At 31.2% G+C, this 22,653-nt stretch overlaps 1 long non-coding RNA gene across 1 annotated transcript in view; it reads left to right on the top strand.

Annotated features, from left to right (window-relative positions):
- The window catches only part of LOC146946881 (uncharacterized), a 113,427-nt gene that overhangs the window by 61,348 nt on the left and 29,426 nt on the right, over positions 1 to 22,653 (top strand). Inside the window, exons 2-3 of the long non-coding RNA XR_015026843.1 lie at positions 19,041 to 19,131; positions 21,095 to 21,185. This is a non-coding gene — a long non-coding RNA (uncharacterized LOC146946881). The remainder of the gene's footprint in view (positions 1 to 19,040; positions 19,132 to 21,094; positions 21,186 to 22,653) is intronic.

The following is a 22,653-nucleotide window of genomic DNA, read 5'->3' as shown; positions in this document are numbered from 1 at the left end:
CGAAAACAAAATTTTAGCTAATATCGTTACAAGTTTGATAAATATGAAGGTTGAACCCTCGATGGCCCTTGATGCAAAACATGATATGTGAACCTATTTGGTTTCATATTCGGTAAAATGAAAGTATTGGAATGTTCATTGTCGCGAAAACGAGATTTTAGCCTATATGGTTAGAAGTTTGATAAATATGAAGGTTGAACTTGTCCCTCTATATCCCTTTATGCGAAACATGATATTTGAACCTATTTTGTTTTTAAATTTGGTAAATTGAACACATGTTTTTTCTCTCCTATCATATTGTTTCTCGATGACTCTTGTCGCAAAAATGAGGTTTTAGCATTTATGGTTACGAAAATGATAAATGAGAAGGTTGAACTTGTACCTCGATGTCCCTTGATGCGAAATATGATTTTTAAGCTGAGTTTGTTTGGATTTTGCTAAACTGGAAGTATGAAAATGTGGTTCAATGATCCTCAAACCGAAAATGATTTTAGTTTAATATAAATTTGATAAATAGTAAAGTTAATATTTTGTTTCGATGACAGTTGACGCTAAAATGTGATATTTGATTAAATGGGAAGAAATATGAAGCTTCTTGATTGATGAATCAATCGTTAAATATGCAGTTCTCTCAAGGTTAGTCTTGTAACACTTGTAAATTTAATTTCTTTAATCACCACAACATCTCTCTTTATTCATCTTTTACCATTTGTTTTAGTTTTTTTAGATATTGAATTTTGTCGTCAAAATATAATCTCTTTCGTATGTTTTGTTTATTTTTTTTATCGATTGTCATTTGAGTTTATAACTTTGGAGTTTTTTTCTTTTTATTTTATTGAGTTATGTCTTCTGTTTGCCGCGAAAAACAGATTTTAGCTTAAATGGTTACTTGTTTGATAAATTGGAAGTTTGAACTTGTCCCTCGGTAAATATAAAGTATTGGGATGACCCTTGTCACAAAAACGAGATTTTAGCCTATATGGTTACAAAGTTTGATAAATGGGAAGTTTGAAATTATCTCTTGATGTCGCTTGATGTGAAACATGATATGTGAACCTATTTGTTTTAGTATTTGGTAAAATGAAAGTATTGGAATGACCCTTGTCGCAAAAAAGAGAATGGTTACAAGTTTGATAAATGAGAAGATTGAACTTGTCCCTTGATTTGAAAAATGATATGTGAACCTATTTTGTTTTAAATAAGGTAAAATGAAAGTCTTGAAATGACCCTTGTCGTGAAAATGAGATTGTAGCCTATATGATTAAAAGTTTGATAAATATGAAGGTTGAATTTGTCCCTCGATGTCCTTTGATGCGTAACATAATATGTGAACCTATTTGGTTTTAAATTTGGTAACAGAAAGTAATGGCATGACCCTTATTGCAAAAACGAGATTTTAGCTTATATGCTTAAAGGTTTGACAATTTTTAAGTTTGACCATGTCCCTCGATGTCCCTTGACGCGAAACATGATATGTGAACCTATTTGGTTTCGTATTCGGTAAAATGAAGGTATTGGAATGTCCCTTGTTGCGAAAACGAGATTTTAGACTATATGGTTACAATTTTGATAAATATGAAAGTTGAACTTGTCCCTCAACTTCCCTTGATTTAAAACTTGATATTTGGACATATTTGATTTTAAATTCGGTAATATAAAAGTATTGGAATGACCCATGTCGCGAAAATTTGATTTTGGTATATATGCCTACAAGTTTGATAAATGAGAAGTTTGAACTTGTCCCTTGATGCGAAACATGAGGCGAAAATGAGATTTTAGCCTACATGGTTTGAAGTTTGATAAAGGTTGAACTTGTCCCTCGATGTCCCTTGATGCAAAATATGATATATGAAACTATTTGGTTTTGTATTCGGTAAAATGAAAGTGTATTGGAATGACCCTTGTCACAAAAATGAGATTTTAGCCTATATGGTTAGAAGTTTGATAAATATGAAGGATGAATTTGTCCCTCGATGTCCTTTGATGCGTAACATAATATTGAACCTATTTGGTTTTAAATTATGTAAATAGAAAGTAATGAGATGATCCTTGCTGCGAAAACGAAATTTTAGCTAATATCGTTACAAGTTTGATAAATATGAAGGTTGAACCCTCGATGGCCCTTGATGCAAAACATGATATGTGAACCTATTTGGTTTCATATTCGGTAAAATGAAAGTATTGGATTGTTCATTGTCGCGAAAACGAGATTTTAGCCTATATGGTTAGAAGTTTGATAAATATGAAGGTTGAACTTGTCCCTCTATATCCCTTTATGCGAAACATGATATTTGAACCTATTTTGTTTTTAAATTTGGTAAATTGAACACATGTTTTTTCTCTCCTATCATATTGTTTCTCGATGACTCTTGTCGCAAAAATGAGGTTTTAGCATTTATGGTTACGAAAATGATAAATGAGAAGGTTGAACTTGTACCTCGATGTCCCTTGATGCGAAATATGATTTTTAAGCTGAGTTTGTTTGGATTTTGCTAAACTGGAAGTATGAAAATGTGGTTCAATGATCCTCAAACCGAAAATGATTTTAGTTTAATATAAATTTGATAAATAGGAAAGTTAATATTTTGTTTCGATGACAGTTGACGCTAAAATGTGATATTTGATTAAATGGGAAGAAATATGAAGTTTCTTGATTGATGAATCAATCGTTAAATATGCAGTTCTCTCAAGGTTAGTCTTGTAACACTTGTAAATTTAATTTCTTTAATCACCACAACATCTCTCTTTATTCATCTTTTACCATTTGTTTTAGTTTTTTTAGATATTGAATTTTGTCGTCAAAATATAATCTCTTTCGTATGTTTTGTTTATTTTTTTTATCGATTGTCTTTTGAGTTTATAACTTTGGAGTTTTTTCTTTTTATTTTATTGAGTTATGTCTTCTGTTTGCCGCGAAAAACAGATTTTAGCTTAAATGGTTACTTGTTTGATAAATTGGAAGTTTGAACTTGTCCCTCGGTAAATATAAAGTATTGGGATGACCCTTGTCACAAAAACGAGATTTTAGCCTATATGGTTACAAAGTTTGATAAATGGGAAGTTTGAAATTATCTCTTGATGTCGCTTGATGTGAAACATGATATGTGAACCTATTTGTTTTAGTATTTGGTAAAATGAAAGTATTGGAATGACCCTTGTCGCAAAAAAGAGAATGGTTACAAGTTTGATAAATGAGAAGATTGAACTTGTCCCTTGATTTGAAAAATGATATGTGAACCTATTTTGTTTTAAATAAGGTAAAATGAAAGTCTTGAAATGACCATTGTCGTGAAAATGAGATTGTAGCCTATATGATTAAAAGTTTGATAAATATGAAGGTTGAATTTGTCCCTCGATGTCCTTTGATGCGTAACATAATATGTGAACCTATTTGGTTTTAAATTTGGTAACAGAAAGTAATGGCATGACCCTTATTGTAAAAACGAGATTTTAGCTTATATGCTTAAAGGTTTGACAATTTTTAAGTTTGACCATGTCCCTCGATGTCCCTTGACGCGAAACATGATATGTGAACCTATTTGGTTTCGTATTCGGTAAAATGAAGGTATTGGAATGTCCCTTGTTGCGAAAACGAGATTTTAGACTATATGGTTACAATTTTGATAAATATGAAGGTTGAACTTGTCCCTCAACTTCCCTTGATTTAAAACTTGATATTTGGACATATTTGATTTTAAATTCGGTAATATAAAAGTATTGGAATGACCCATGTCGCGAAAATTTAATTTTGGTATATATGCCTACAAGTTTGATAAATGAGAAGTTTGAACTTGTCCCTTGATGCGAAACATGAGGCGAAAATGAGATTTTAGCCTATATGGTTTGAAGTTTGATAAAGGTTGAACTTGTCCCTCGATGTCCCTTGATGCAAAATATGATATATGAAACTATTTGGTTTTGTATTCGGTAAAATGAAAGTGTATTGGAATGACCCTTGTCACAAAAATGAGATTTTAGCCTATATGGTTATAAGTTTGATAAATATGAAGGATGAATTTGTCCCTCGATGTCCTTTGATGCGTAACATAATATTGAACCTATTTGGTTTTAAATTACGTAAATAGAAAGTAATGAGATGATCCTTGCTGCGAAAACAAAATTTTAGCTAATATCGTTACAAGTTTGATAAATATGAAGGTTGAACCCTCGATGGCCCTTGATGCAAAACATGATATGTGAACCTATTTGGTTTCATATTCGGTAAAATGAAAGTATTGGAATGTTCATTGTCGCGAAAACGAGATTTTAGCCTATATGGTTAGAAGTTTGATAAATATGAAGGTTGAACTTGTCCCTCTATATCCCTTTATGCGAAACATGATATTTGAACCTATTTTGTTTTTAAATTTGGTAAATTGAACACATGTTTTTTCTCTCCTATCATATTGTTTCTCGATGACTCTTGTCGCAAAAATGAGGTTTTAGCATTTATGGTTACGAAAATGATAAATGAGAAGGTTGAACTTGTACCTCGATGTCCCTTGATGCGAAATATGATTTTTAAGCTGAGTTTGTTTGGATTTTGCTAAACTGGAAGTATGAAAATGTGGTTCAATGATCCTCAAACCGAAAATGATTTTAGTTTAATATAAATTTGATAAATAGTAAAGTTAATATTTTGTTTCGATGACAGTTGACGCTAAAATGTGATATTTGATTAAATGGGAAGAAATATGAAGCTTCTTGATTGATGAATCAATCGTTAAATATGCAGTTCTCTCAAGGTTAGTCTTGTAACACTTGTAAATTTAATTTCTTTAATCACCACAACATCTCTCTTTATTCATCTTTTACCATTTGTTTTAGTTTTTTTAGATATTGAATTTTGTCGTCAAAATATAATCTCTTTCGTATGTTTTGTTTATTTTTTTTATCGATTGTCTTTTGAGTTTATAACTTTGGAGTTTTTTTCTTTTTATTTTATTGAGTTATGTCTTCTGTTTGCCGCGAAAAACAGATTTTAGCTTAAATGGTTACTTGTTTGATAAATTGGAAGTTTGAACTTGTCCCTCGGTAAATATAAAGTATTGGGATGACCCTTGTCACAAAAACGAGATTTTAGCCTATATGGTTACAAAGTTTGATAAATGGGAAGTTTGAAATTATCTCTTGATGTCGCTTGATGTGAAACATGATATGTGAACCTATTTGTTTTAGTATTTGGTAAAATGAAAGTATTGGAATGACCCTTGTCGCAAAAAAGAGAATGGTTACAAGTTTGATAAATGAGAAGATTGAACTTGTCCCGTGATTTGAAAAATGATATGTGAACCTATTTTGTTTTAAATAAGGTAAAATGAAAGTCTTGAAATGACCCTTGTCGTGAAAATGAGATTGTAGCCTATATGATTAAAAGTTTGATAAATATGAAGGTTGAATTTGTCCCTCGATGTCCTTTGATGCGTAACATAATATGTGAACCTATTTGGTTTTAAATTTGGTAACAGAAAGTAATGGCATGACCCTTATTGCAAAAACGAGATTTTAGCTTATATGCTTAAAGGTTTGACAATTTTTAAGTTTGACCATGTCCCTCGATGTCCCTTGACGCGAAACATGATATGTGAACCTATTTGGTTTCGTATTCGGTAAAATGAAGGTATTGGAATGTCCCTTGTTGCGAAAACGAGATTTTAGACTATATGGTTACAATTTTGATAAATATGAAGGTTGAACTTGTCCCTCAACTTCCCTTGATTTAAAACTTGATATTTGGACATATTTGATTTTAAATTCGGTAATATAAAAGTATTGGAATGACCCATGTCGCGAAAATTTGATTTTGGTATATATGCCTACAAGTTTGATAAATGAGAAGTTTGAACTTGTCCCTTGATGCGAAACATGAGGCGAAAATGAGATTTTAGCCTACATGGTTTGAAGTTTGATAAAGGTTGAACTTGTCCCTCGATGTCCCTTGATGCAAAATATGATATATGAAACTATTTGGTTTTGTATTCGGTAAAATGAAAGTGTATTGGAATGACCCTTGTCACAAAAATGAGATTTTAGCCTATATGGTTAGAAGTTTGATAAATATGAAGGATGAATTTGTCCCTCGATGTCCTTTGATGCGTAACATAATATTGAACCTATTTGGTTTTAAATTATGTAAATAGAAAGTAATGAGATGATCCTTGCTGCGAAAACGAAATTTTAGCTAATATCGTTACAAGTTTGATAAATATGAAGGTTGAACCCTCGATGGCCCTTGATGCAAAACATGATATGTGAACCTATTTGGTTTCATATTCGGTAAAATGAAAGTATTGGAATGTTCATTGTCGCGAAAACGAGATTTTAGCCTATATGGTTAGAAGTTTGATAAATATGAAGGTTGAACTTGTCCCTCTATATCCCTTTATGCGAAACATGATATTTGAACCTATTTTGTTTTTAAATTTGGTAAATTGAACACATGTTTTTTCTCTCCTATCATATTGTTTCTCGATGACTCTTGTCGCAAAAATGAGGTTTTAGCATTTATGGTTACGAAAATGATAAATGAGAAGGTTGAACTTGTACCTCGATGTCCCTTGATGCGAAATATGATTTTTAAGCTGAGTTTGTTTGGATTTTGCTAAACTGGAAGTATGAAAATGTGGTTCAATGATCCTCAAACCGAAAATGATTTTAGTTTAATATAAATTTGATAAATAGGAAAGTTAATATTTTGTTTCGATGACAGTTGACGCTAAAATGTGATATTTGATTAAATGGGAAGAAATATGAAGTTTCTTGATTGATGAATCAATCGTTAAATATGCAGTTCTCTCAAGGTTAGTCTTGTAACACTTGTAAATTTAATTTCTTTAATCACCATAACATCTCTCTTTATTCATCTTTTACCATTTGTTTTAGTTTTTTTAGATATTGAATTTTGTCGTCAAAATATAATCTCTTTCGTATGTTTTGTTTATTTTTTTTATCGATTGTCTTTTGAGTTTATAACTTTGGAGTTTTTTTCATTTTATTTTATTGAGTTATGTCTTCTGTTTGCCGCGAAAAACAGATTTTAGCTTAAATGGTTACTTGTTTGATAAATTGGAAGTTTGAACTTGTCCCTCGGTAAATATAAAGTATTGGGATGACCCTTGTCACAAAAACGAGATTTTAGCCTATATGGTTACAAAGTTTGATAAATGGGAAGTTTGAAATTATCTCTTGATGTCGCTTGATGTGAAACATGATATGTGAACCTATTTGTTTTTGTATTTGGTAAAATGAAAGTATTGGAATGACCCTTGTCGCAAAAAAGAGAATGGTTACAAGTTTGATAAATGAGAAGATTGAACTTGTCCCTTGATTTGAAAAATGATATGTGAACCTATTTTGTTTTAAATAAGGTAAAATGAAAGTCTTGAAATGACCCTTGTCGTGAAAATGAGATTGTAGCCTATATGATTAAAAGTTTGATAAATATGAAGGTTGAATTTGTCCCTCGATGTCCTTTGATGCGTAACATAATATGTGAACCTATTTGGTTTTAAATTTGGTAACAGAAAGTAATGGCATGACCCTTATTGCAAAAACGAGATTTTAGCTTATATGCTTAAAGGTTTGACAATTTTTAAGTTTGACCATGTCCCTCGATGTCCCTTGACGCGAAACATGATATGTGAACCTATTTGGTTTCGTATTCGGTAAAATGAAGGTATTGGAATGTCCCTTGTTGCGAAAACGAGATTTTAGACTATATGGTTACAATTTTGATAAATATGAAGGTTGAACTTGTCCCTCAACTTCCCTTGATTTAAAACTTGATATTTGGACATATTTGATTTTAAATTCGGTAATATAAAAGTATTGGAATGACCCATGTCGCGAAAATTTGATTTTGGTATATATGCCTACAAGTTTGATAAATGAGAAGTTTGAACTTGTCCCTTGATGCGAAACATGAGGCGAAAATGAGATTTTAGCCTATATGGTTTGAAGTTTGATAAAGGTTGAACTTGTCCCTCGATGTCCCTTGATGCAAAATATGATATATGAAACTATTTGGTTTTGTATTCGGTAAAATGAAAGTGTATTGGAATGACCCTTGTCACAAAAATGAGATTTTAGCCTATATGGTTATAAGTTTGATAAATATGAAGGATGAATTTGTCCCTCGATGTCCTTTGATGCGTAACATAATATTGAACCTATTTGGTTTTAAATTACGTAAATAGAAAGTAATGAGATGATCCTTGCTGCGAAAACAAAATTTTAGCTAATATCGTTACAAGTTTGATAAATATGAAGGTTGAACCCTCGATGGCCCTTGATGCAAAACATGATATGTGAACCTATTTGGTTTCATATTCGGTAAAATGAAAGTATTGGAATGTTCATTGTCGCGAAAACGAGATTTTAGCCTATATGGTTAGAAGTTTGATAAATATGAAGGTTGAACTTGTCCCTCTATATCCCTTTATGCGAAACATGATATTTGAACCTATTTTGTTTTTAAATTTGGTAAATTGAACACATGTTTTTTCTCTCCTATCATATTGTTTCTCGATGACTCTTGTCGCAAAAATGAGGTTTTAGCATTTATGGTTACGAAAATGATAAATGAGAAGGTTGAACTTGTACCTCGATGTCCCTTGATGCGAAATATGATTTTTAAGCTGAGTTTGTTTGGATTTTGCTAAACTGGAAGTATGAAAATGTGGTTCAATGATCCTCAAACCGAAAATGATTTTAGTTTAATATAAATTTGATAAATAGTAAAGTTAATATTTTGTTTCGATGACAGTTGACGCTAAAATGTGATATTTGATTAAATGGGAAGAAATATGAAGCTTCTTGATTGATGAATCAATCGTTAAATATGCAGTTCTCTCAAGGTTAGTCTTGTAACACTTGTAAATTTAATTTCTTTAATCACCATAACATCTCTCTTTATTCATCTTTTACCATTTGTTTTAGTTTTTTTAGATATTGAATTTTGTCGTCAAAATATAATCTCTTTCGTATGTTTTGTTTATTTTTTTTATCGATTGTCTTTTGAGTTTATAACTTTGGAGTTTTTTTCATTTTATTTTATTGAGTTATGTCTTCTGTTTGCCGCGAAAAACAGATTTTAGCTTAAATGGTTACTTGTTTGATAAATTGGAAGTTTGAACTTGTCCCTCGGTAAATATAAAGTATTGGGATGACCCTTGTCACAAAAACGAGATTTTAGCCTATATGGTTACAAAGTTTGATAAATGGGAAGTTTGAAATTATCTCTTGATGTCGCTTGATGTGAAACATGATATGTGAACCTATTTGTTTTTGTATTTGGTAAAATGAAAGTATTGGAATGACCCTTGTCGCAAAAAAGAGAATGGTTACAAGTTTGATAAATGAGAAGATTGAACTTGTCCCTTGATTTGAAAAATGATATGTGAACCTATTTTGTTTTAAATAAGGTAAAATGAAAGTCTTGAAATGACCCTTGTCGTGAAAATGAGATTGTAGCCTATATGATTAAAAGTTTGATAAATATGAAGGTTGAATTTGTCCCTCGATGTCCTTTGATGCGTAACATAATATGTGAACCTATTTGGTTTTAAATTTGGTAACAGAAAGTAATGGCATGACCCTTATTGCAAAAACGAGATTTTAGCTTATATGCTTAAAGGTTTGACAATTTTTAAGTTTGACCATGTCCCTCGATGTCCCTTGACGCGAAACATGATATGTGAACCTATTTGGTTTCGTATTCGGTAAAATGAAGGTATTGGAATGTCCCTTGTTGCGAAAACGAGATTTTAGACTATATGGTTACAATTTTGATAAATATGAAGGTTGAACTTGTCCCTCAACTTCCCTTGATTTAAAACTTGATATTTGGACATATTTGATTTTAAATTCGGTAATATAAAAGTATTGGAATGACCCATGTCGCGAAAATTTGATTTTGGTATATATGCCTACAAGTTTGATAAATGAGAAGTTTGAACTTGTCCCTTGATGCGAAACATGAGGCGAAAATGAGATTTTAGCCTATATGGTTTGAAGTTTGATAAAGGTTGAACTTGTCCCTCGATGTCCCTTGATGCAAAATATGATATATGAAACTATTTGGTTTTGTATTCGGTAAAATGAAAGTGTATTGGAATGACCCTTGTCACAAAAATGAGATTTTAGCCTATATGGTTATAAGTTTGATAAATATGAAGGATGAATTTGTCCCTCGATGTCCTTTGATGCGTAACATAATATTGAACCTATTTGGTTTTAAATTACGTAAATAGAAAGTAATGAGATGATCCTTGCTGCGAAAACAAAATTTTAGCTAATATCGTTACAAGTTTGATAAATATGAAGGTTGAACCCTCGATGGCCCTTGATGCAAAACATGATATGTGAACCTATTTGGTTTCATATTCGGTAAAATGAAAGTATTGGAATGTTCATTGTCGCGAAAACGAGATTTTAGCCTATATGGTTAGAAGTTTGATAAATATGAAGGTTGAACTTGTCCCTCTATATCCCTTTATGCGAAACATGATATTTGAACCTATTTTGTTTTTAAATTTGGTAAATTGAACACATGTTTTTTCTCTCCTATCATATTGTTTCTCGATGACTCTTGTCGCAAAAATGAGGTTTTAGCATTTATGGTTACGAAAATGATAAATGAGAAGGTTGAACTTGTACCTCGATGTCCCTTGATGCGAAATATGATTTTTAAGCTGAGTTTGTTTGGATTTTGCTAAACTGGAAGTATGAAAATGTGGTTCAATGATCCTCAAACCGAAAATGATTTTAGTTTAATATAAATTTGATAAATAGTAAAGTTAATATTTTGTTTCGATGACAGTTGACGCTAAAATGTGATATTTGATTAAATGGGAAGAAATATGAAGCTTCTTGATTGATGAATCAATCGTTAAATATGCAGTTCTCTCAAGGTTAGTCTTGTAACACTTGTAAATTTAATTTCTTTAATCACCACAACATCTCTCTTTATTCATCTTTTACCATTTGTTTTAGTTTTTTTAGATATTGAATTTTGTCGTCAAAATATAATCTCTTTCGTATGTTTTGTTTATTTTTTTTATCGATTGTCTTTTGAGTTTATAACTTTGGAGTTTTTTTCTTTTTATTTTATTGAGTTATGTCTTCTGTTTGCCGCGAAAAACAGATTTTAGCTTAAATGGTTACTTGTTTGATAAATTGGAAGTTTGAACTTGTCCCTCGGTAAATATAAAGTATTGGGATGACCCTTGTCACAAAAACGAGATTTTAGCCTATATGGTTACAAAGTTTGATAAATGGGAAGTTTGAAATTATCTCTTGATGTCGCTTGATGTGAAACATGATATGTGAACCTATTTGTTTTAGTATTTGGTAAAATGAAAGTATTGGAATGACCCTTGTCGCAAAAAAGAGAATGGTTACAAGTTTGATAAATGAGAAGATTGAACTTGTCCCTTGATTTGAAAAATGATATGTGAACCTATTTTGTTTTAAATAAGGTAAAATGAAAGTCTTGAAATGACCCTTGTCGTGAAAATGAGATTGTAGCCTATATGATTAAAAGTTTGATAAATATGAAGGTTGAATTTGTCCCTCGATGTCCTTTGATGCGTAACATAATATGTGAACCTATTTGGTTTTAAATTTGGTAACAGAAAGTAATGGCATGACCCTTATTGCAAAAACGAGATTTTAGCTTATATGCTTAAAGGTTTGACAATTTTTAAGTTTGACCATGTCCCTCGATGTCCCTTGACGCGAAACATGATATGTGAACCTATTTGGTTTCGTATTCGGTAAAATGAAGGTATTGGAATGTCCCTTGTTGCGAAAACGAGATTTTAGACTATATGGTTACAATTTTGATAAATATGAAGGTTGAACTTGTCCCTCAACTTCCCTTGATTTAAAACTTGATATTTGGACATATTTGATTTTAAATTCGGTAATATAAAAGTATTGGAATGACCCATGTCGCGAAAATTTGATTTTGGTATATATGCCTACAAGTTTGATAAATGAGAAGTTTGAACTTGTCCCTTGATGCGAAACATGAGGCGAAAATGAGATTTTAGCCTACATGGTTTGAAGTTTGATAAAGGTTGAACTTGTCCCTCGATGTCCCTTGATGCAAAATATGATATATGAAACTATTTGGTTTTGTATTCGGTAAAATGAAAGTGTATTGGAATGACCCTTGTCACAAAAATGAGATTTTAGCCTATATGGTTAGAAGTTTGATAAATATGAAGGATGAATTTGTCCCTCGATGTCCTTTGATGCGTAACATAATATTGAACCTATTTGGTTTTAAATTATGTAAATAGAAAGTAATGAGATGATCCTTGCTGCGAAAACGAAATTTTAGCTAATATCGTTACAAGTTTGATAAATATGAAGGTTGAACCCTCAATGGCCCTTGATGCAAAACATGATATGTGAACCTATTTGGTTTCATATTCGGTAAAATGAAAGTATTGGAATGTTCATTGTCGCGAAAACGAGATTTTAGCCTATATGGTTAGAAGTTTGATAAATATGAAGGTTGAACTTGTCCCTCTATATCCCTTTATGCGAAACATGATATTTGAACCTATTTTGTTTTTAAATTTGGTAAATTGAACACATGTTTTTTCTCTCCTATCATATTGTTTCTCGATGACTCTTGTCGCAAAAATGAGGTTTTAGCATTTATGGTTACGAAAATGATAAATGAGAAGGTTGAACTTGTACCTCGATGTCCCTTGATGCGAAATATGATTTTTAAGCTGAGTTTGTTTGGATTTTGCTAAACTGGAAGTATGAAAATGTGGTTCAATGATCCTCAAACCGAAAATGATTTTAGTTTAATATAAATTTGATAAATAGGAAAGTTAATATTTTGTTTCGATGACAGTTGACGCTAAAATGTGATATTTGATTAAATGGGAAGAAATATGAAGTTTCTTGATTGATGAATCAATCGTTAAATATGCAGTTCTCTCAAGGTTAGTCTTGTAACACTTGTAAATTTAATTTCTTTAATCACCATAACATCTCTCTTTATTCATCTTTTACCATTTGTTTTAGTTTTTTTAGATATTGAATTTTGTCGTCAAAATATAATCTCTTTCGTATGTTTTGTTTATTTTTTTTATCGATTGTCTTTTGAGTTTATAACTTTGGAGTTTTTTTCATTTTATTTTATTGAGTTATGTCTTCTGTTTGCCGCGAAAAACAGATTTTAGCTTAAATGGTTACTTGTTTGATAAATTGGAAGTTTGAACTTGTCCCTCGGTAAATATAAAGTATTGGGATGACCCTTGTCACAAAAACGAGATTTTAGCCTATATGGTTACAAAGTTTGATAAATGGGAAGTTTGAAATTATCTCTTGATGTCGCTTGATGTGAAACATGATATGTGAACCTATTTGTTTTTGTATTTGGTAAAATGAAAGTATTGGAATGACCCTTGTCGCAAAAAAGAGAATGGTTACAAGTTTGATAAATGAGAAGATTGAACTTGTCCCTTGATTTGAAAAATGATATGTGAACCTATTTTGTTTTAAATAAGGTAAAATGAAAGTCTTGAAATGACCCTTGTCGTGAAAATGAGATTGTAGCCTATATGATTAAAAGTTTGATAAATATGAAGGTTGAATTTGTCCCTCGATGTTCTTTGATGCGTAACATAATATGTGAACCTATTTGGTTTTAAATTTGGTAACAGAAAGTAATGGCATGACCCTTATTGCAAAAACGAGATTTTAGCTTATATGCTTAAAGGTTTGACAATTTTTAAGTTTGACCATGTCCCTCGATGTCCCTTGACGCGAAACATGATATGTGAACCTATTTGGTTTCGTATTCGGTAAAATGAAGGTATTGGAATGTCCCTTGTTGCGAAAACGAGATTTTAGACTATATGGTTACAATTTTGATAAATATGAAGGTTGAACTTGTCCCTCAACTTCCCTTGATTTAAAACTTGATATTTGGACATATTTGATTTTAAATTCGGTAATATAAAAGTATTGGAATGACCCATGTCGCGAAAATTTGATTTTGGTATATATGCCTACAAGTTTGATAAATGAGAAGTTTGAACTTGTCCCTTGATGCGAAACATGAGGCGAAAATGAGATTTTAGCCTATATGGTTTGAAGTTTGATAAAGGTTGAACTTGTCCCTCGATGTCCCTTGATGCAAAATATGATATATGAAACTATTTGGTTTTGTATTCGGTAAAATGAAAGTGTATTGGAATGACCCTTGTCACAAAAATGAGATTTTAGCCTATATGGTTATAAGTTTGATAAATATGAAGGATGAATTTGTCCCTCGATGTCCTTTGATGCGTAACATAATATTGAACCTATTTGGTTTTAAATTATGTAAATAGAAAGTAATGAGATGATCCTTGCTGCGAAAACGAAATTTTAGCTAATATCGTTACAAGTTTGATAAATATGAAGGTTGAACCCTCGATGGCCCTTGATGCAAAACATGATATGTGAACCTATTTGGTTTCATATTTGGTAAAATGAAAGTATTGGAATGTTCATTGTCGCGAAAACGAGATTTTAGCCTATATGGTTAGAAGTTTGATAAATATGAAGGTTGAACTTGTCCCTCTATATCCCTTTATGCGAAACATGATATTTGAACCTATTTTGTTTTTAAATTTGGTAAATTGAACACATGTTTTTTCTCTCCTATCATATTGTTTCTCGATGACTCTTGTCGCAAAAATGAGGTTTTAGCATTTATGGTTACGAAAATGATAAATGAGAAGGTTGAACTTGTACCTCGATGTCCCTTGATGCGAAATATGATTTTTAAGCTGAGTTTGTTTGGATTTTGCTAAACTGGAAGTATGAAAATGTGGTTCAATGATCCTCAAACCGAAAATGATTTTAGTTTAATATAAATTTGATAAATAGGAAAGTTAATATTTTGTTTCGATGACAGTTGACGCTAAAATGTGATATTTGATTAAATGGGAAGAAATATGAAGTTTCTTGATTGATGAATCAATCGTTAAATATGCAGTTCTCTCAAGGTTAGTCTTGTAACACTTGTAAATTTAATTTCTTTAATCACCATAACATCTCTCTTTATTCATCTTTTACCATTTGTTTTAGTTTTTTTAGATATTGAATTTTGTCGTCAAAATATAATCTCTTTCGTATGTTTTGTTTATTTTTTTTATCGATTGTCTTTTGAGTTTATAACTTTGGAGTTTTTTTCATTTTATTTTATTGAGTTATGTCTTCTGTTTGCCGCGAAAAACAGATTTTAGCTTAAATGGTTACTTGTTTGATAAATTGGAAGTTTGAACTTGTCCCTCGGTAAATATAAAGTATTGGGATGACCCTTGTCACAAAAACGAGATTTTAGCCTATATGGTTACAAAGTTTGATAAATGGGAAGTTTGAAATTATCTCTTGATGTCGCTTGATGTGAAACATGATATGTGAACCTATTTGTTTTTGTATTTGGTAAAATGAAAGTATTGGAATGACCCTTGTCGCAAAAAAGAGAATGGTTACAAGTTTGATAAATGAGAAGATTGAACTTGTCCCTTGATTTGAAAAATGATATGTGAACCTATTTTGTTTTAAATAAGGTAAAATGAAAGTCTTGAAATGACCCTTGTCGTGAAAATGAGATTGTAGCCTATATGATTAAAAGTTTGATAAATATGAAGGTTGAATTTGTCCCTCGATGTCCTTTGATGCGTAACATAATATGTGAACCTATTTGGTTTTAAATTTGGTAACAGAAAGTAATGGCATGACCCTTATTGCAAAAACGAGATTTTAGCTTATATGCTTAAAGGTTTGACAATTTTTAAGTTTGACCATGTCCCTCGATGTCCCTTGACGCGAAACATGATATGTGAACCTATTTGGTTTCGTATTCGGTAAAATGAAGGTATTGGAATGTCCCTTGTTGCGAAAACGAGATTTTAGACTATATGGTTACAATTTTGATAAATATGAAGGTTGAACTTGTCCCTCAACTTCCCTTGATTTAAAACTTGATATTTGGACATATTTGATTTTAAATTCGGTAATATAAAAGTATTGGAATGACCCATGTCGCGAAAATTTGATTTTGGTATATATGCCTACAAGTTTGATAAATGAGAAGTTTGAACTTGTCCCTTGATGCAAAACATGAGGCGAAAATGAGATTTTAGCCTATATGGTTTGAAGTTTGATAAAGGTTGAACTTGTCCCTCGATGTCCCTTGATGCAAAATATGATATATGAAACTATTTGGTTTTGTATTCGGTAAAATGAAAGTGTATTGGAATGACCCTTGTCACAAAAATGAGATTTTAGCCTATATGGTTAGAAGTTTGATAAATATGAAGGATGAATTTGTCCCTCGATGTCCTTTGATGCGTAACATAATATTGAACCTATTTGGTTTTAAATTATGTAAATAGAAAGTAATGAGATGATCCTTGCTGCGAAAACGAAATTTTAGCTAATATCGTTACAAGTTTGATAAATATGAAGGTTGAACCCTCGATGGCCCTTGATGCAAAACATGATATGTGAACCTATTTGGTTTCATATTCGGTAAAATGAAAGTATTGGAATGTTCATTGTCGCGAAAACGAGATTTTAGCCTATATGGTTAGAAGTTTGATAAATATGAAGGTTGAACTTGTCCCTCTATATCCCTTTATGCGAAACATGATATTTGAACCTATTTTGTTTTTAAATTTGGTAAATTGAACACATGTTTTTTCTCTCCTATCATATTGTTTCTCGATGACTCTTGTCGCAAAAATGAGGTTTTAGCATTTATGGTTACGAAAATGATAAATGAGAAGGTTGAACTTGTACCTCGATGTCCCTTGATGCGAAATATGATTTTTAAGCTGAGTTTGTTTGGATTTTGCTAAACTGGAAGTATGAAAATGTGGTTCAATGATCCTCAAACCGAAAATGATTTTAGTTTAATATAAATTTGATAAATAGGAAAGTTAATATTTTGTTTCGATGACAGTTGACGCTAAAATGTGATATTTGATTAAATGGGAAGAAATACGAAGCTTCTTGATTGATGAATCAATCGTTAAATATGCAGTTCTCTCAAGGTTAGTCTTGTAACACTTGTAAATTTAATTTCTTTAATCACCACAACATCTCTCTTTATTCATCTTTTACCATTTGTTTTTGTTTTTTTAGATATTGAATTTTGTCGTCAAAATATAATCTCTTTCGTATGTTTTGTTTATTTTTTTTTATCGATTGTCTTTTGAGTTTATAACTTTGGAGTTTTTTTCTTTTTATTTTATTGAGTTATGTCTTCTGTTTGCCGTGAAAAATAGATTTTAGCTTAAATGGTTACTTGTTTGATAAATTGGAAGTTTGAACTTGTCCCTCGGTAAATATAAAGTATTGGGATGACCCTTGTCACAAAAACGAGATTTTAGCCTATATGGTTACAAAGTTTGATAAATGGGAAGTTTGAAATTATCTCTTGATGTCGCTTGATGTGAAACATGATATGTGAACCTATTTGTTTTTGTATTTGGTAAAATGAAAGTATTGGAATGACCCTTGTCGCAAAAAAGAGAATGGTTACAAGTTTGATAAATGAGAAGATTGAACTTGTCCCTTGATTTGAAAAATGATATGTGAACCTATTTTGTTTTAAATAAGGTAAAATGAAAGTCTTGAAATGACCCTTGTCGTGAAAATGAGATTGTAGCCTATATGATTAAAAGTTTGATAAATATGAAGGTTGAATTTGTCCCTCGATGTCCTTTGATGCGTAACATAATATGTGAACCTATTTGGTTTTAAATTTGGTAACAGAAAGTAATGGCATGACCCTTATTGCAAAAACGAGATTTTAGCTTATATGCTTAAAGGTTTGACAATTTTTAAGTTTGACCATGTCCCTCGATGTCCCTCGACGCGAAACATGATATGTGAACCTATTTGGTTTCGTATTCGGTAAAATGAAGGTATTGGAATGTCCCTTGTTGCGAAAACGAGATTTTAGACTATATGGTTACAATTTTGATAAATATGAAGGTTGAACTTGTCCCTCAACTTCCCTTGATTTAAAACTTGATATTTGGACATATTTGATTTTAAATTCGGTAATATAAAAGTATTGGAATGACCCATGTCGCGAAAATTTGATTTTGGTATATATGCCTACAAGTTTGATAAATGAGAAGTTTGAACTTGTCCCTTGATGCGAAACATGAGGCGAAAATGAGATTTTAGCCTATATGGTTTGAAGTTTGATAAAGGTTGAACTTGTCCCTCGATGTCTCTTGATGCAAAATATGATATATGAAACTATTTGGTTTTGTATTCGGTAAAATGAAAGTGTATTGGAATGACCCTTGTCACAAAAATGAGATTTTAGCTTATATGGTTAGAAGTTTGATAAATATGAAGGTTGAATTTGTCCCTCGATGTCCTTTGATGCGTAACATAATATTGAACCTATTTGGTTTTAAATTATGTAAATAGAAAGTAATGAGATGATCCTTGCTGCGAAAACGAAATTTTAGCTAATATCGTTACAAGTTTGATAAATATGAAGGTTGAACCCTCGATGGCCCTTGATGCAAAACATGATATGTGAACCTATTTGGTTTCATATTCGGTAAAATGAAAGTATTGGAATGTTCATTGTCGCGAAAACGAGATTTTAGCCTATATGGTTAGAAGTTTGATAAATATGAAGGTTGAACTTGTCCCTCTATATCCCTTTATGCGAAACATGATATTTGAACCTATTTTGTTTTTAAATTTGGTAAATTGAACACATGCTTTTTCTCTCCTATCATATTGTTTCTCGATGACTCTTGTCGCAAAAATGAGGTTTTAGCATTTATGGTTACGAAAATGATAAATGAGAAGGTTGAACTTGTACCTCGATGTCCCTTGATGCGAAATATGATTTTTAAGCCGAGTTTGTTTGGATTTTGCTAAACTGGAAGTATGAAAATGTGGTTCAATGATCCTCAAACCGAAAATGATTTTAGTTTAATATAAATTTGATAAATAGGAAAGTTAATATTTTGTTTCGATGACAGTTGACGCTAAAATGTGATATTTGATTAAATGGGAAGAAATACGAAGCTTCTTGATTGATGGATCAATCGTTAAATATGCAGTTCTCTCAAGGTTAGTCTTGTAACACTTGTAAATTTAATTTCTTTAATCACCACAACATCTCTCTTTATTCATCTTTTACCATTTGTTTTAGTTTTTTTAGATATTGAATTTTGTCGTCAAAGTATAATCTCTTTTGTATGTTTTGTTTATTTTTTTTATCGATTGTCTTTTGAGTTTATAACTTTGGAGTTTTTTTCTTTTTATTTTATTGAGTTATGTCTTCTGTTTGCCGCGAAAAACAGATTTTAGCTTAAATGGTTACATGTTTGATAAATTGGAAGTTTGAACTTGTCCCTCGGTAAATATAAAGTATTGGGATGACCCTTGTCACAAAAATGAGATTTTAGCCTATATGGTTACAAAGTTTGATAAATGGGAAGTTTGAAATTATCTCTTGATGTCGCTTGATGTGAAACATGATATGTGAACCTATTTGTTTTTGTATTTGGTAAAATGAAAGTATTGGAATAACCCTTGTCGCAAAAAAGAGAATGGTTACAAGTTTGATAAATGAGAAGATTGAACTTGTCCCTTGATTTGAAAAATGATATGTGAACCTATTTTGTTTTAAATAAGGTAAAATGAAAGTCTTGAAATGACCCTTGTCGTGAAAATGAGATTGTAGCCTATATGATTAAAAGTTTGATAAATATGAAGGTTGAATTTGTCCCTCGATGTCCTTTGATGCGTAACATAATATGTGAACCTATTTGGTTTTAAATTTGGTAACAGAAAATAATGGCATGACCCTTATTGCAAAAACGAGATTTTAGCTTATATGCTTAAAGGTTTGACAATTTTGAAGTTTGACCATGTCCCTCGATGTCCCTTGACGCGAAACATGATATGTGAACCTATTTGGTTTCATATTCGGTAAAATGAAGGTATTGGAATGTCCCTTGTTGCGAAAACGAGATTTTGGACTATATGGTTACAATTTTGATAAATATGAAGGTTGAACTTGTCCCTCAACTTCCCTTGATTTAAAACTTGATATTTGGACATATTTGATTTTTAATTCGGTAATATAAAAGTATTGGAATGACCCTTGTCTCGAAAATTTGATTTTGGTATATATGCCTACAAGTTTGATAAATGAGAAGTTTGAACTTGTCCCTTGATGCGAAACATGAGGCGAAAATGAGATTTTAGCCTATATGGTATGAAGTTTGATAAAAAAAAACTTGTCCCTCGATGTCCCTTGATGCAAAATATGATATATGAAACTATTTGGTTTTGTATTCGGTAAAATGAAAGTGTATTGGAATGACCCTTGTCACAAAAATGATATTTTAGCTTATATGGTTAGAAGTTTGATAAATATGAAGGTTGAATTTGTCTCTCGATGTCCTTTGATGCGTAACATAATATTGAACCTATTTGGTTTTAAATTATGTAACTAGAAAGTAATGAGATGATCCTTGCTGCGAAAACGAAATTTTAGCTAATATCGTTACAAGTTTGATAAATATGAAGGTTGAACCCTCGATGGCCCTTGATGCAAAACATGATATGTGAACCTATTTGGTTTCATATTCGGTAAAATGAAAGTATTGGAATGTTCATTGTCGCGAAAACGAGATTTTAGCCTATATGGTTAGAAGTTTGATAAATATGAAGGTTGAACTTGTCCCTCTATATCCCTTTATGCGAAACATGATATTTGAACCTATTTTGTTTTTAAATTTGGTAAATTGAACACATGCTTTTTCTCTCCTATCATATTGTTTCTCGATGACTCTTGTCGCAAAAATGAGGTTTTAGCATTTATGGTTACGAAAATGATAAATGAGAAGGTTGAACTTGTACCTCGATGTCCCTTGATGCGAAATATGATTTTTAAGCCGAGTTTGTTTGGATTTTGCTAAACTGGAAGTATGAAAATGTGGTTCAATGATCCTCAAACCGAAAATGATTTTAGTTTAATATAAATTTGATAAATAGGAAAGTTAATATTTTGTTTCGATGACAGTTGACGCTAAAATGTGATATTTGATTAAATGGGAAGAAATACGAAGCTTCTTGATTGATGGATCAATCGTTAAATATGCAGTTCTCTCAAGGTTAGTCTTGTAACACTTGTAAATTTAATTTCTTTAATCACCACAACATCTCTCTTTATTCATCTTTTACCATTTGTTTTAGTTTTTTTAGATATTGAATTTTGTCGTCAAAGTATAATCTCTTTCGTATGTTTTGTTTATTTTTTTTATCGATTGTCTTTTGAGTTTATAACTTTGGAGTTTTTTTCTTTTTATTTTATTGAGTTATGTCTTCTGTTTGCCGCGAAAAACAGATTTTAGCTTAAATGGTTACATGTTTGATAAATTGGAAGTTTGAACTTGTCCCTCGGTAAATATAAAGTATTGGGATGACCCTTGTCACAAAAACGAGATTTTAGCCTATATGGTTACAAAGTTTGATAAATGGGAAGTTTGAAATTATCTCTTGATGTCGCTTGATGTGAAACATGATATGTGAACCTATTTGTTTTTGTATTTGGTAAAATGAAAGTATTGGAATGACCCTTGTCGCAAAAAAGAGAATGGTTACAAGTTTGATAAATGAGAAGATTGAACTTGTCCCTTGATTTGAAAAATGATATGTGAACCTATTTTGTTTTAAATAAGGTAAAATGAAAGTCTTGAAATGACCCTTGTCGTGAAAATGAGATTGTAGCCTATATGATTAAAAGTTTGATAAATATGAAGGTTGAATTTGTCCCTCGATGTCCTTTGATGCGTAACATAATATGTGAACCTATTTGGTTTTAAATTTGGTAACAGAAAATAATGGCATGACCCTTATTGCAAAAACGAGATTTTAGCTTATATGCTTAAAGGTTTGACAATTTTGAAGTTTGACCATGTCCCTCGATGTCCCTTGACGCGAAACATGATATGTGAACCTATTTGGTTTCATATTCGGTAAAATGAAGGTATTGGAATGTCCCTTGTTGCGAAAACGAGATTTTGGACTATATGGTTACAATTTTGATAAATATGAAGGTTGAACTTGTCCCTCAACTTCCCTTGATTTAAAACTTGATATTTGGACATATTTGATTTTTAATTCGGTAATATAAAATTATTGGAATGACCCTTGTCTCGAAAATTTGATTTTGGTATATATGCCTACAAGTTTGATAAATGAGAAGTTTGAACTTGTCCCTTGATGCGAAACATGAGGCGAAAATGAGATTTTAGCCTATATGGTTTGAAGTTTGATAAAGGTTGAACTTGTCCCTCGATGTCCCTTGATGCAAAATATGATATATGAAACTATTTGGTTTTGTATTCGGTAAAATGAAAGTGTATTGGAATGACCCTTGTCACAAAAATGAGATTTTAGCTTATATGGTTAGAAGTTTGATAAATATGAAGGTTGAATTTGTCCCTCGATGTCCTTTGATGCGTAACATAATATTGAACCTATTTGGTTTTAAATTATGTAAATAGAAAGTAATGAGATGATCCTTGCTGCGAAAACGAAATTTTAGCTAATATCGTTACAAGTTTGATAAATATGAAG

Source organism: Medicago sativa, chromosome 2, assembly GCF_051527215.1.
Source record: "Medicago sativa cultivar Bolivia chromosome 2, Bolivia_mono, whole genome shotgun sequence".
In the NCBI taxonomy this organism is placed as follows: Eukaryota; Viridiplantae; Streptophyta; class Magnoliopsida; order Fabales; family Fabaceae; genus Medicago; species Medicago sativa.
This window is presented reverse-complemented; position numbering and strand designations above follow the sequence as displayed.